At 38.5% G+C, this 13,834-nt stretch overlaps 1 long non-coding RNA gene across 1 annotated transcript in view; it reads left to right on the top strand.

The window, feature by feature from the left end:
* LOC130554419 (uncharacterized) overlaps window positions 1-13,834 on the top strand; it is a 50,647-nt gene that overhangs the window by 20,568 nt on the left and 16,245 nt on the right. The gene's annotated exons all lie outside the window — the stretch shown is intronic.

Raw genomic sequence — 13,834 nt, 5'->3', positions numbered from 1 at the left:
TTTATAGACAAGCTCATTGGGCATGTTTAAATATTTTTTAGATGAACATATAAGCTTATCGTCAATATCTCATTGTACATTGTAAAGTGGCCGGCGTCTATTATTAGTGTTTCTTTATCAGTCTGGAGGAAGTGAATTTGAACTAATAATGGTTCACATGAGCGGTCCTTGTGTGGTATTGTTAAGGATCAGCCATTGAAACCCTTACAATAGCTTATTTTGTCATTGTTTATTTCCCATGGTTGTGCACAGCAGAAACTTGAGCTATTTATGCATCATAATATTTTGACCTCGTATTTGAATTTGTTACAGAGAACTGCCCTGATATAGAAGTTTTGTGTGATACGGATAGCATAAAAAATTACGTCATGGCTTCTATATTATAAAAACACATACTTGACTGTTCAATCAAAAGGCATTTAAATAAAAATTTAAAACCGAGACCATTCGAGACCATTTCAAAATTATTTTCCGTTTTTCTGAATTTTCTATTTATAGGTATGTTTTAGGTAAAATTATCATTTTTGTTTCATTCTGTGAACTACTAACAATATTTCTACCAAAGTTCAAAGAAAAATATTGTTTCTATTTGCATTTATCTGCGGAATATGAGAACTGTGGTAACGGGTTAAAATAACAGAAAAGATGCTCTGTATTTTTTCAAACCTCAAATACTGCAAAGAAAACAATTTCATATTCACTTTTAAGCAGCGCAACAGTAATATTTGTACATGTATTCAGGAAATGAAATAAATACAATATTTTTTATGTGATGATAACCTCGAGTTTTCGTGTGTTTTGTCATGCTGTCAGTCTCTCACATTGCTGTTGGATGACTTTGTTGAACATTCCAATTCAGAAGAACACAGCCCGTTTCAAACAAATGCAAATTCTAGCTTACTGTTTTGCTAATTTCACTTGGATGAAATGAAACATTCAGCACATTTTCATAAATCAGCCTATGTACTAGTTTAATAATTCAGTAACACAATTATATGGATTTAAGGGTTATCATGGGAGTTGTATTTGTTTTAATGAAAACTAAGTGTACACTGGTATTTGAGTTCTATTGGTGTGATGTAATCTGGCAGTTGGGAACCAATAGAACAACAGTAAATCCTATTTGAATAATGCTCAAATCACAAAAGGAATTTTTGTAATGGTTTTAATGGAAACAATTAGAATTTCTGTAATGGTTTTTGTTTTCTTTCTGCAGGGTAACAATACCCATACTGTGCTACACACTATTGACAATATTGAGCTGAAAAATTAAATCGCAAATCAAATCGCAATGTCTGTCAAATAAATGGCAATTAGATATTTTCCCCAAATCGCACAGCCCTACACACCGGCGTGCTTTAGCTTTACTCAGTAGAGCAGCTTTGAACTCTGTCATATGAGCAGGAGGTCCTGGCTGTATGCACGAGCACGTTCTCTGTGTGATGTCACCGCTTGCACGAATTCCTGCGGACCCACGTTAGAACCTGTGGATTTAACCCTGTGGCGGTACCTTTGCCTCCCTGCCGTCCCGCGCCCCACCGTTTGAATTTTTTTCCTTGAATAGGGGCCCATGGGAATAGCTCTTCCCATGTCGTAGATCTGATAGCAAAGCCAGTTTGTGTAGCATTGGAGCTGTGTTTCCATTAGCAGGAGGTTCCGCTCAGCTGAGAGGGTTAGCAGAGTACACACAGACAGGAAGATGTCACATTCATCCCCATTAGCTATAGCAGAGTCAGCTGAGCGCAGAGAGCGGTCGATGGGGGGAGGGGCAGAGCGAGGCGGAAGGGGCGGGGCCTGTTGAAGGAGGCTGATCTTTTTCCAAAATGGGCTTGAGAAGGTTCATTGAGTTCAGATTGAGTCATCACGCCGCAGATCTCTCGGTGTGCAGAACAGCGTAACGTCTGCGCAATGAAAATCTTCTCGTGCTGCAGTAGCATTCTCTGTTTACGTGTGAGCTTGGGTTCTTTGGGGGAATTTGCTGCTAACGTAAAGATTTGCTTTGCTTGGCGAGTAGGAAACGAGTGGTATGCAAATGAGACGGTTGTTTGAAGTTGCTTGAGGGGCATTCTTGATGAGAAGTAAATAGAGGGCTGTTTCTTCCTAGGGACTTTTTTTTAACGGCTTTACATTTCTGCTTCTATTGTTTCATTTATGAAATAAGAAATAATGAAATAAAGTTATCCTCAGATATTGCATTGATGTCATTTGATAATGTATTGTGCATCGTGTTTATTACTATGGGGTTATTTTATCCATATACATTACATTTACAGCTCTCTTCTCCAGATTTATTTCACACTCATGGGTGGGTCTCTTGCTTTAAAAATTGAATTAGCCAGATTAAACGAGTAGGTCTATTCAGCTTGTTGTACTTTTACGTTATGTTCACACTGGCCGCATTTCTGCTGTATTACAGTATCAGTTGTAGTATTCAAATAAACCAAATTTCCCCTCACATTCCCAGAAACCCGGGAAATGGTGGTGTTCAAGTCTGTTCTCGTCTTATTGTAGTTAAAATAGTTTGAACAACACTCTGACCGTTAACATTTGCAATGCAAATCTTTCCACTGTCATGTCATATTAATGTCTACTGCTTATTTTCATATCAAACGTTTCAAGTTTACAGGTTTATCAATAACAGTTTGCGGTTTTGTGAGTTCAGCATAAGGGTCATCACAGGTCATGAGTGTTTGAGCTAACTCTTTCTAGTGTCTCAACATGGAATTGATAGATTATTTTTTGTGTACGAATGGTGAGTAAACTGTCGATTTTTTTCCCATCACATCCTTATCATCAGTTCAAGTCTTATCTGTATGACCGTGGTGAGTACACTGTTCAAATAAACTTTGCATACTAATGTTACTTGTAAGGCAAAACAAAAAATCACATAAAACGTATAACTTTAAGAGGAGCAAATCCACAGACGTCTAACTCTATTCTTAAATGCTTGCACAATTTGCGTACTAGTCCATTGTTATGGAAGAATTATGAAAACAATGCACATATTATTTTCATATTTTCCTGAGCCAAGAAGACCCCATACTCTGACTCATGCATCCTCAATGTGTTTGGCATCACAGATTTCCGCTTAGTCACTTGTTTTGGCTTTGGGACACTTCCTCTTCTATCTACATTTACATTCATGCATTTGGCTGACGTTTTTATTCAAAGCGACTTACATTGCATTATCCTATACATTTGTTTCTAAGTATGTGCAATCCCCTGGGATCGAACCCACGACATTGGCGTTGTTAACGCCATGCTCTTACCACTGAGCTACAGGAAAGCTATTTGCCGTTACATCCCATTGTCCAATGTGATGGGACCTGAAAAGAACACATTGCTGTTATGGAATGAAAAATGAACACGGTTCTGCCATACAGTGAGGGAAATAAGTATTTGATCCCCTGCTGATTTTGTAAGTTTGCCTACTTACAAACAAATGAAGGGTCTATAATTTTTATGGTGGGTTTATTTTAACTGATAGACACAGAATATTAAAAAAAATCAGGGGAAAAAAATGTTATATAAAGGTTATAAATTGATTTGCATTTCAGTCAGTGAAATAAGTATTTGATCCCCAAGCAAAACATAACTTTGTACTTTGTGGAGAAACCCTTGTTGGCAAGCACAGAGGTCAGACATTTCTGATAGTTGGTCACCAGGTTTGCACATGTGTCCGGATACATTTAGTCCACTCCTCTGTCAATCTTTAAGGTTTCTTGGCTGTCGCTCAGCAAATTGGAGTTTTAGCCTCCTTCACAGAGGTTCTATAGGACTAGGGTCTAGAGACTGGCTAGGACATTTAATGTGCTTCTCCTTAAGCCACTATTTGGTTGTCTTGGCAATATGTTTTGCGTCTTTGTCATGTTAAAGGCTCATCCATGACCCATCTTCAGTGACCTAGTTAAGGGGAGGAGGTTCTCGTCCAAGATTTTACGGTACATGGGCCCGTCCCTCAGCCCCTCAATGCGGTGAAGTCATCCTGTATACCTGTAGCAGAGAAAAAGCCCTAAAGCAGAATGTTTCCAACACTGTGCTTCTCTGTAGACATGATGTTCTTGGGCTCATAGTCAGCATTTCTCTCCCTCCAAACACAGGAGTCCATTTTGGTCTCACAGCAGTGCCAGCACTTTCGCCAAAGCCTTTTCTGAATCATTTTTATGTTCATTGTCAAACTTAAGACGAGCCAGGCGGGCCTTCTTGGGCAGGAGGACCTTGCGGGTGCTTCAGGATTTCAGTCTACTGTGGCATAGCGTGTTACCAATGTGTTACCAATGTTTTGCTTGCTAACTGTGTTCCCAACTGTCTTGAAATCATTAACAGGCTTCTTCCGTGTAGTTCTGGGCTGATCTTTAACATTTCTCATGATCATCTTTACCCCATTGGGGAAATATTGCAGGGAGCTCCAGAACAAGGGCATTTGATAGTTATTTTGTATATCTTCTATTTCCAAATAATCACACCAACAGTTGTCTCCTTCTCACCAAGCTTCTGTCTGTAGCCTATTCAAGGTTTGTGCAGGTCTCCAATCTTGTCGCTGACATCCTTTAAAACCTATTTGGTCTGGACCATGGTGTTGGAGAGGTTGAACTGGAAGATACAGATTCTGTTGGCAGGCATCTTTTATATACATAACAAGCTGATTTAGGAGTACTTTCTTAAAGTGACAGGACTAATCTGTGGTCCATATAGGCACATAACCAATCTGTGGAGCCAGAATTCTTACTAGTTGGTAGGGGATCAAATACTTATTTCACTGACTGAAATGCAAATCAATTTATAACCTTTATATAACATTTTTTTCCCCTGATTTTTTTAAATATTCTGTGTCTATCAGTTAAAATAAACCCACCATAAAAATTATAGACCCTTCATTTGTTTGTAAGTAGGCAAACTTACAAAATCAGCAGGGGATCAAATACTTATTTCCCTCACTGTACATGCCACACAGAATGGAATTTTTTAAAATGTTTTTTCAAAGATTTTTCAGGGGTACAAGCAGAAGCCGTGGTGGTTTAGGTCTGCTTGTCTCTCTGGGGTTGTAAGATGACGGAGTGTGTAGTTTAGCCGCTGGGGTAAAGACTTCAAATAGAGCCTTGTCTTTTCAGCAAAAGTACATACTGTGCACATGCATCCGAATAAACCACTGAGATATGTGAGGAGGCTGCCAGTGAACATGCAAACAATGGCTTGCTGTTTGCTTGTACCTGATAGGTTTGAATAAGAGGAGCAGAACTAACTGGGCGTAATTGACAGAAGGAACTTGAGATATTTTTTGGATGTCTGAATATTTTATTATGGGTAACATCCTCTTTTCATATACAGTCTTCCCTTCTTGACTCATGTGTAGGTGATTAAATATTTTATTTTAAAATACATACGAGACTGTTGAAATCCTCTGGCTATGCCAAATCGTAAGATTCATCTCTATAAAGCTTCCTCATTTTTCAGCTCGTAAAGGAAGGGGTTGCATGGAGATCTGTGACCCTGGATCACAAAACCAGTCTTAAGTAGCACGGGAACATTTTCAGTAAAAGACAAAAATACATTGTGTGGGTCAAAATTATCGATTTTGCTTTTATGCCAAAAATCATTAGGATATTAAGTAAAGATCAAGTTCCATGAAGATATTTTGTAAATTTCCTACCTTAAATATATAAAAACTTTATTTTTGTGAGTGGATGGTCTGCCACAGTGCCCCTGATTAACAACTTCAAAGGCAATTTTCTCAATATTTTGATTTTTTTGTGCTCTCAGATTCCTGAGTTTTAAACGGTTGTATCTCAGCCAGATATTGTCCTATTCTAACAACTCATATATCTATAGAAAGTTTATTTATTCAGCTTTCAGATGATGTAAAAATCTCAATTTCGAAAAATTTACCCATAAGACTGGTTTTGTTGTCCAGGGTCGCAGTGTAAAGTGGGTATGTAGTATGTGTGGTGGTTGACACCGGATTTGATTTGGAGGTCAAAAAAAGCCTTATCAACCTTGATTCTCCTGTGTAGGAAATGAAGTGCAACAGAAATCCTGTTTTTGCAGACTTAAAAACAGCCTCTCTGGAAGATCTTCCACCTGCCCTTTGATGCAGGGGTTTTTGTCTTTTGTATGTTCCTCTTTCTGGTTTCAGCTCCTTTAAACTGCAGCGAGACTGTTACCTTTAAATGTGTGTCACAGACGTAAACGTCAGTGGTGTCAGAGGTTAACACCTAACTGAATGCAAGCATGCATCTCTAATGGAACAGAAGCCTATGTTTCTTTTGTGGGTTCCACTGAGGCCAATGACGTGATTGTTTTTTCTTGAGAAGTGGTTTACGACTCACGTGAGTTTTAATTGACTGAATTTAAAGGTGAGGTGTGTAATTCCATTTGTTCCATTAAAATATTTTGTATGCCAGGTGAATGTAATTTGCTTCTTTTTAGCATTTATTTACGATTACACACAGTCTTAAATTGTCGAAACATGCCCTGTAGAGCAGTTTGTCCGTTTAGGGCTAATGTAGAAACAACATAGCCAATTCCATGTAAAGCCGCAGGCATACTTGACTTTGCGCGTCCGTGTCCGTCTCGCGCACAAACACGTCCGCACAGCTTCCTGCGCATACTCATCACGGATTAAGCGCGGACGTCCGAGTTCAACACATGCACAATGCAAATGAGTACGTGTGCTCTACCAGACTGAGTCGCGTTATTCACAGACCCACTGCAAATTAATGATTGAGGAAGTGTTTTCACCATTGCGAACAATCTGAGCAAACAGCAAGACAACAAGAACAACAACCAAACAGTATGGAGAAGGATATGCTTCTAAGCTTACTGTTTTTGGTTTCAGCGTGTTGGTTTTGTATCATTCTTCTTCGACAACAGCACACTGCACACTTTCTGTGTGTGTATTGACCCCTAGTGGACTAGTGCACTTTTTCGCATATGCGCTGTTGTACTCGGCACGTCCGCGCCGTATGAAGGTAAAATCATGCCTAAAAGATTTGCATGCGCAGGATAACATTTGTAAAAGCGTACGTGACATTGCAAGCATAAAATAAATTTGCATTCGCAAAAAAGTTTTGTAAAGGTGTAAATCAAGCTGCAAGCGAAAGAAAACAAGTTTTGCAGCATTGTATCATTTTTCGTAATCGTAATTCATGTGTTGTGAAACTGCAACTTCATATTACGTCAAATAATTATGATCTGTATTCTTCTGACCTCCGTTTTTTCCACGCTTACACTTTTGACACGTTTTTTTGCGCTGAAATACGGCCAAAAGCATTGCGAGTCTGTAAACAGAGCTGTGCAAACACAATAGAAATGTAGATAGAAATAGCTCATTCTAAGATAATAAAAACATAATGCTTCATTATGTATGGTCTTAATACACCTCTGAAGACATTATGTATGCTATATTGCAGTTCTATCAATAAATCCTTCAAAAAATTACACATTGGAACTTTAATATTTGCAAACCTCTGCAGTTGTAGACCTTGCGCTAGATATGTTGTTAATAGGTTACAAGCAGGAAATTAAGTATGTTAACTTGCTCCTAGAAACGGCTTACTGTCTTGTGGTAATAAAAATCTGTACATTTGATTCATTGATCACTTGGTCAACAATAATTTATATTGTATAATTAACTGAATTATATGGTCATTGTGTTTAATGGATCATAAAATAAGAAGTCACTATTGTATCGTATTAGGTGCGTTAGGGTGAAGTATTGATAAAGCATGCATTGTAAAAACAGTCAATGATATGGGATTGGTTTAAGATCAGCATTGATGTTTGCGGTTTTGTCACGCTTTTCTATTGTTTTTCTCAGTTACCACATTGAAGGGTTTTATGTAGACTAGCTGTGTGTTACTCACTCTTTCCGTGTGCGGGGACTACCCCCTCCAATGGACCATGGGCAAGCATGTAATATACGGCCCTGCATCATTTGAATACAGTTTCCAAGCACACGCTCAACTGTGAACGCATAAAGTAAGAAAAAACCCTAGAATAAAGTAAGAAAACCCTTACAATACTGTTATTATTAGAATTAAGTATTTTCTCACCCTAAGGGGTTTCTTGCAACTGGGCCCTGATCATAGCTCTTTTAACGGAAAGAGAAACCAAACCTTACTATCTGATAGAATTAGTGTGTAACAAAAACCCCAGACAAACATTATTGTTTTTTCCAATTTAACAGGATGCTGCTTTTGTTAACTATGATTAGATAACCATAACTTATATGATCAGCCCACCTGTTGTTTCATAAGTGTTGTTTTCCCCTGTTTAAACCTTGCACGTTTATTATTTATGAAATATAGACTTTTCTATAACTTCTTGGACTTTCACTTTTCACACTTTAAGAATTACTAGAGCAATAATATTAGAGCTGCTATTCATGTTTACATTTACATTTATGCATTTGGCAGACGCTTAGCGACTTGCATTGCATTATCCTATACATTTGTTTCTAAGTATGTGCAATCCCCTGGGATCGAACCCACGACCTTGGCGTTGTTAGCGCCATGCTCTTACCACTGAGTTACAGGAAATGTTTAATATATAGTATTTTAACAATATGATGTATTTCACGTTAATTCCCACCAAAACGAGCGCTGGTAAAGCACATTTGCTATGGGTGAATACATTTACATTTATGCATTTGGCAGTACAGTGCATTTAGTCTATACATGTCTTTTTTTATCAGTGTGTGTTCCTTGTGATCGAACCCACAACCTTGCGTTGTTAGCGCAATGCTCTACCAACTGAGCTACACAGGAATACCACCCGGAAGCTTTCCCGCCCCCTGAGATTTTACCGGAAATACATAGGCAGCACTCCGTGCATCGAGTGCATTGGGCTTTCTCCCTGTAGAGTGAAAGACGACCACAAATGGAGCGGAAATGAATCGGAAATAGTCACTGCCTCGGGGTTTGGTTCTCTGATTCTCCTCAGCCCCCCATTTGGAATCTGACCACAGCTGACGGGGATAGGATCTCATGTGAGTGCTGTGTGTTAATGCGTGTGACGTAAGGCTGCTGCTCTTCTTTAACACATCGTCGCTGGAAGCCGGCTGAGAGGTCTCAGCCAGTCCCAAAATGGGCTTGGAGTGAAGCAGCACTCTGCTGGACATGACACAGCAGGTGGTCCTCCTAACATAGAGTTCACAGAGGGGAAAACGCCACACGTGAAGGTGCTGTAATGCTTCTGCAGGATCATCTGAGCCTAGATAGTGACGACATTCATCTCGCCCTGACCGTGTCCTTATATAGCTGAAGAATTTTGAAGAATAGTCATCATTCACAAAGTTTTACAGATTCATTTATTCTTGGCATGTTCATTTTTATACTGCATGTTGTGGTACAGAAAAATATAAAGTCACACCAAAGCTCCACAAATCAAAAAAATGATGATGGACTCTTATAGAAATGTGACGTTTTGAGCACACATGTGCTTTATTCGACTTATCAGACCATTTTTTGTGTTTTTGAAGTTTTGGTGAGCTTTTTCATTTACTTTTTTCTGTTCTGATAGTTCTCTTGGTCGAGCACACACCTTTAGCTAATGTACGTGCTTTTATTTTGTCATTGGTAAATGTAGTTGAAACATTATGTATTTGGAACATTTAGGACTTAGGATAAAACAAATATACGTAAGTTAAAACAACTAAATCTTCAATCATGTTGAAGGCATCAGCAAAAACAAAGGCCAGAACATTTTTTTCTACTTTGCTAAACTCTGTTTGCCATTTTAAAGTCACCATGCAGTCAAACAGGAAAATTATAAGTGTTTTACACAGTGTTGCAGTGATTATTATAAATGATTATTTATTTTAAATTCCATTATTTTTTTAATTTCCTTTGCACTTGTAATCTTTAATAAAAATGTTAAGCTCCTCTCCCCCTCTCAACAACAACTCGTCACCAAATGACGTCAGCAACAAAAAAGTGGTAGGACTATATTGACTGTCCAATGGCCAGGCATTTTTAGCCCTCCCCTGCAGGCCCAACTTACAATAAACAATCAAAAAGGGAAGGCCAAAATAAAGCTCTGCCCTACATTTTTTCTAATTTCAGAAGCCGTTTCACTCTGATACACGTCACGATACAGAAAAGAAGTCAATCGCAACTTCAGTTTCATGGTGACTAACTATTTGGCCGTAAAGGTCCAGTCTATGAAATTTAGTCCTTTCGAAGCACTACGGTGGCTGACACAGGACTTACTGAGCGTTCCCACCAAACGCGACTTGCGCGAATGAATCACTCTATTCGCGTGTAGTTGGACACTTGAACATTTTGAGTTTACTTGCTTTATTCGCGCGTGAAATTCACTTCAGAACAGACGCGAATTCACGTCATGGTAGGGGCTTCTGCCTGGTGGCTCCAGTCTCGTGTATATATATAGCTCAAATTGAGTAAAGATCGTTTTTTTGCAATTTACCAGATTGTCCGACCTCCTCACTCACTTTCTTCCAAGCAAGATCTTTTTTTATTCCTGTTTCGATAAAAGTAAGATGTATCGTACAGCTCCGGGTATCCACATACAGCAACGATGATTTTGTCCGCCATTGTTGTTTCGGATTTCTGCCTCCACTCGCTACGTCATAATCACGTCACTACTAGAGCAAGCTCCTGATTGGTTAACGCGGCGCGAATTTTCGCCAAAGTTCAGATTTTTCAACTCGCGCGAATCGCGTCATTCGCGCCGCAGGATGTCCTATCGTGTCTTTGCATTGACTTAACATGTAAATCACTCGCACTTAACACTTCATTCGCATTTGGTGGGAACGCTGCATAAGAGGTCTTCACGCTTTGTTTGCCGAAGGAGATAACATATTTACGAAACGTGGTCTGTAGAGCAGTTTGTCTGTTTAGGACTACTGTAGAAACAACATGGTGAATTCTATGTAAGGGGACCCGCGGTGTATGTAGATAGAAATAGCTCATTCTAAAGTAATAAAAACATGTTATGCTTCATTATGTAAGGTCTTTATACACATCTGAAGACATAATTATGTATATTATATTGCATTTCTGATCCTCCAAAAAATTACACAAAATGTCAATTGTGCAGATTTTGTCTTCGCCAAAGTATAACATTTGTAAACAAGTGTCTGAATGGTGACAGCAGGTATATATTAGATATTTGCTATTAATGAACGCAGTGTGCAGAACTAAATGTGTGTAATTGCAGGTTTAATCTAAGAGGGTGTAAAAGTGTTACAGAGAAACAAAAGGGAGTGTCCCAGGCCAGTCCAGGTGAGCATGGCATCGTGTCACTGTGTTCAGCTTTATTGACTTTCCCTTTGACCCAAGGAAATTTATAGACACTAACAGCCTATTGTCCTTTTCACTACACTTCCATACATTAGTCCGAAGGCATTAAATGGTATGATCCCTGTCAAACAATCGTTTTTGCTTTTGGACCTGTGTCAATAAAGAAGGTGAATAAACACCTTTTTCACGTGAGACCATGAGACTAAACCGCAGTGGTTAACCAAAGCAAACAAGGTATTTGTTTACAACATTTCCTGACCTTTCTCAAAATCGCAATCTCTATATTGGTTATTATTTGTGTCGTTTAAGTTTTCTTCTTTCATTGTTTCAATTTAGTTGACTTCTTATAGATTGTGAGATCCAGACAGATGTCTAGATACTATCCTCATTTCTTTCTCATAGCTAAGAAAAACACATTTTGGGGCCATTTCCCTCTACCATAGCAGGTTTTTCTAAACCTTTGTGTCTCTGGTGGGCGTCACTCTGAAGCCTTGCAGCAGCTTGAGGGTCTTGACCAATCTGACTCCCAGCTTCTCTCAGGAATACCAGTAACCGCTTCCGTTCCTAACATTCAGGTTTATCGTAGCACAAGGCTCCCGACTGATTTCACCTAAACCCTGAGATATTCTTGGAGGGGATTCTGGGACGAATCCAGGTTTCACTTTTCTTTGTTCTCTCGTATCAGTCTGAAAAGAGTAACATACTCATTCTGTACATCAATTGTAAACCCCGATAAGTTAAGATAACTCAAAAAATCTATGGAAACTTGTGACCTCGAAACTTTTAAGTCAATTCTTTTGAGTAAAGAACACTAAACGCATAAGACCAATTAACTCAAAATAATTAATTTTGAATAAACTTCATTTTTCAATTTTTTACATTTACTTGAGTTTCACTTTGAACAATTATCAATGTTGTCATGAAGGAACAACAGCCAATTACAGCTGTAACATTACCAATGTAATGTCTTTTTTCCTCCTAAGCAAATGCCCTACTCGTCTGCACAATGGTAATCTCTTAAAAGGACTAATGTTACAAAATCTCTTTAAATACTGAATAGAACAGAATACTAAACATTTTAAGCCTCCTCCCGTTGTAATCTTGATATGAATACATAAAATAACGCTTTTATTTCGAGATTTACTTCCATTATCCAGTCCACACAAAACTTTCTGGGAATCGCTCTGACGTCATTGGAAGATATAATTAAAATGTTTGAGTTAAGTGACGACTTATTTTTGTAGCCCTGGAACTCAAAATATCAAAATCATTAAACACACTTAGGGGCGGTTTCCCTGACAAGGATTATCTTAAATCAGTACTAGGCCTTAGTTAAATTAGGATATTTAAGTCAATTTAAAAAACTTATTTTACAAACAACTTTACAGGCCTGCATCTTAAGACAAAACAATCGCACTCATATATTTTAAGTAATGTGAGTGCAAGTTGTTTTCGATCAAGACACCTCTAACATTTAAGTTAGTCTAGGACTAGGCTTAAGCCCTGTCCGGGAAACCGCCCCTTAGTGTTTAAGATAAATTAATTTATTCACAGTTTTGAGTACAGTTCGCTCATTTTTATTAAGTAGATTATACTGTTCGGGAATACAGTATAGCGCATTTTACTGTCTTTTTTTGTATGCAGTATTGTCTTGTCAAGAGTGGCACTTGCTTTTGTTCAATGAGGGAATTCAAAGCGTTAAAGATACTCTTCCATGCCTGTCGCTCTCACAGGGGCCTCTGAACGTTGTCCCTGGATGTGCGCGCAGCTGCGACAGTCAAACCTCCTCTGTCAGCAGCTGATTGCGATCTGCGTTTGCAGCATCTGCATAATCTGTGTGCATGTCTGCATTCCCTGGGTAAGCAAGTTCTCTTGTTCAGACAACTTTTCCACTGGTCTTATTTCAACCACCAGCTTGGTAGACCTCTGAAGCGATTTCGGTTGTTGTAGAATGCCAAATATATCTGCAATATTATAATCGTTTACTTCTGTTAAATGAGCTATTTGGGCTTTACTGGAGCTCTTGTTTTATTTTATGATGTGACACTAAAGTGTTTATCAACATGCGCTGTGGCTCACCACCAGGGTGCTGGGTTTGCACAAGTGCAGGGTTTCAAGCTGTAGAGTTTCGCAGAAATTATGTATTTTTGAATGCAAAATCCGGAATCGAGTTAGCATTTTAGCACTTGCGGTTCCATCGCCTCAAAGTCTATGGGTTTTTAAATGGGTTTTTATCTAAATGCCTAAAATTTGGTTTGTGGTTCCTCTAAATATTGTTCATGTTTTATTCTATGTTATTGTTTATATTTTTCTAAAAAAAAAAACAGCTAGCAAATTGTTTAAAGCGACTACATACTTTGGCGAGGACATTAGACGTCATCTTGCATATAAATCTCACAAATAATTTAACATGGGCACAAATCACTAAAAATGTGGATGGGTATTAATTCAGAGTAATTACTTACCAGGAAAAAGGTTGAAAAAGTTGTCGGAGGCTTGGTGGTGGCGACGTTGATATCGAGTGACCGTGTTGTAGTCTGTTTGTAGCATCGTGTTAACTTTTTATTTCTGGC

The sequence above is a fragment of the Triplophysa rosa genome, linkage group LG5 (assembly GCF_024868665.1).
Source record: "Triplophysa rosa linkage group LG5, Trosa_1v2, whole genome shotgun sequence".
NCBI lineage: Eukaryota > Metazoa > Chordata > Actinopteri > Cypriniformes > Nemacheilidae > Triplophysa > Triplophysa rosa.
The sequence above is the reverse complement of the archived record's forward strand: the minus strand, read 5'-3'. Positions and strand labels throughout refer to the sequence as shown.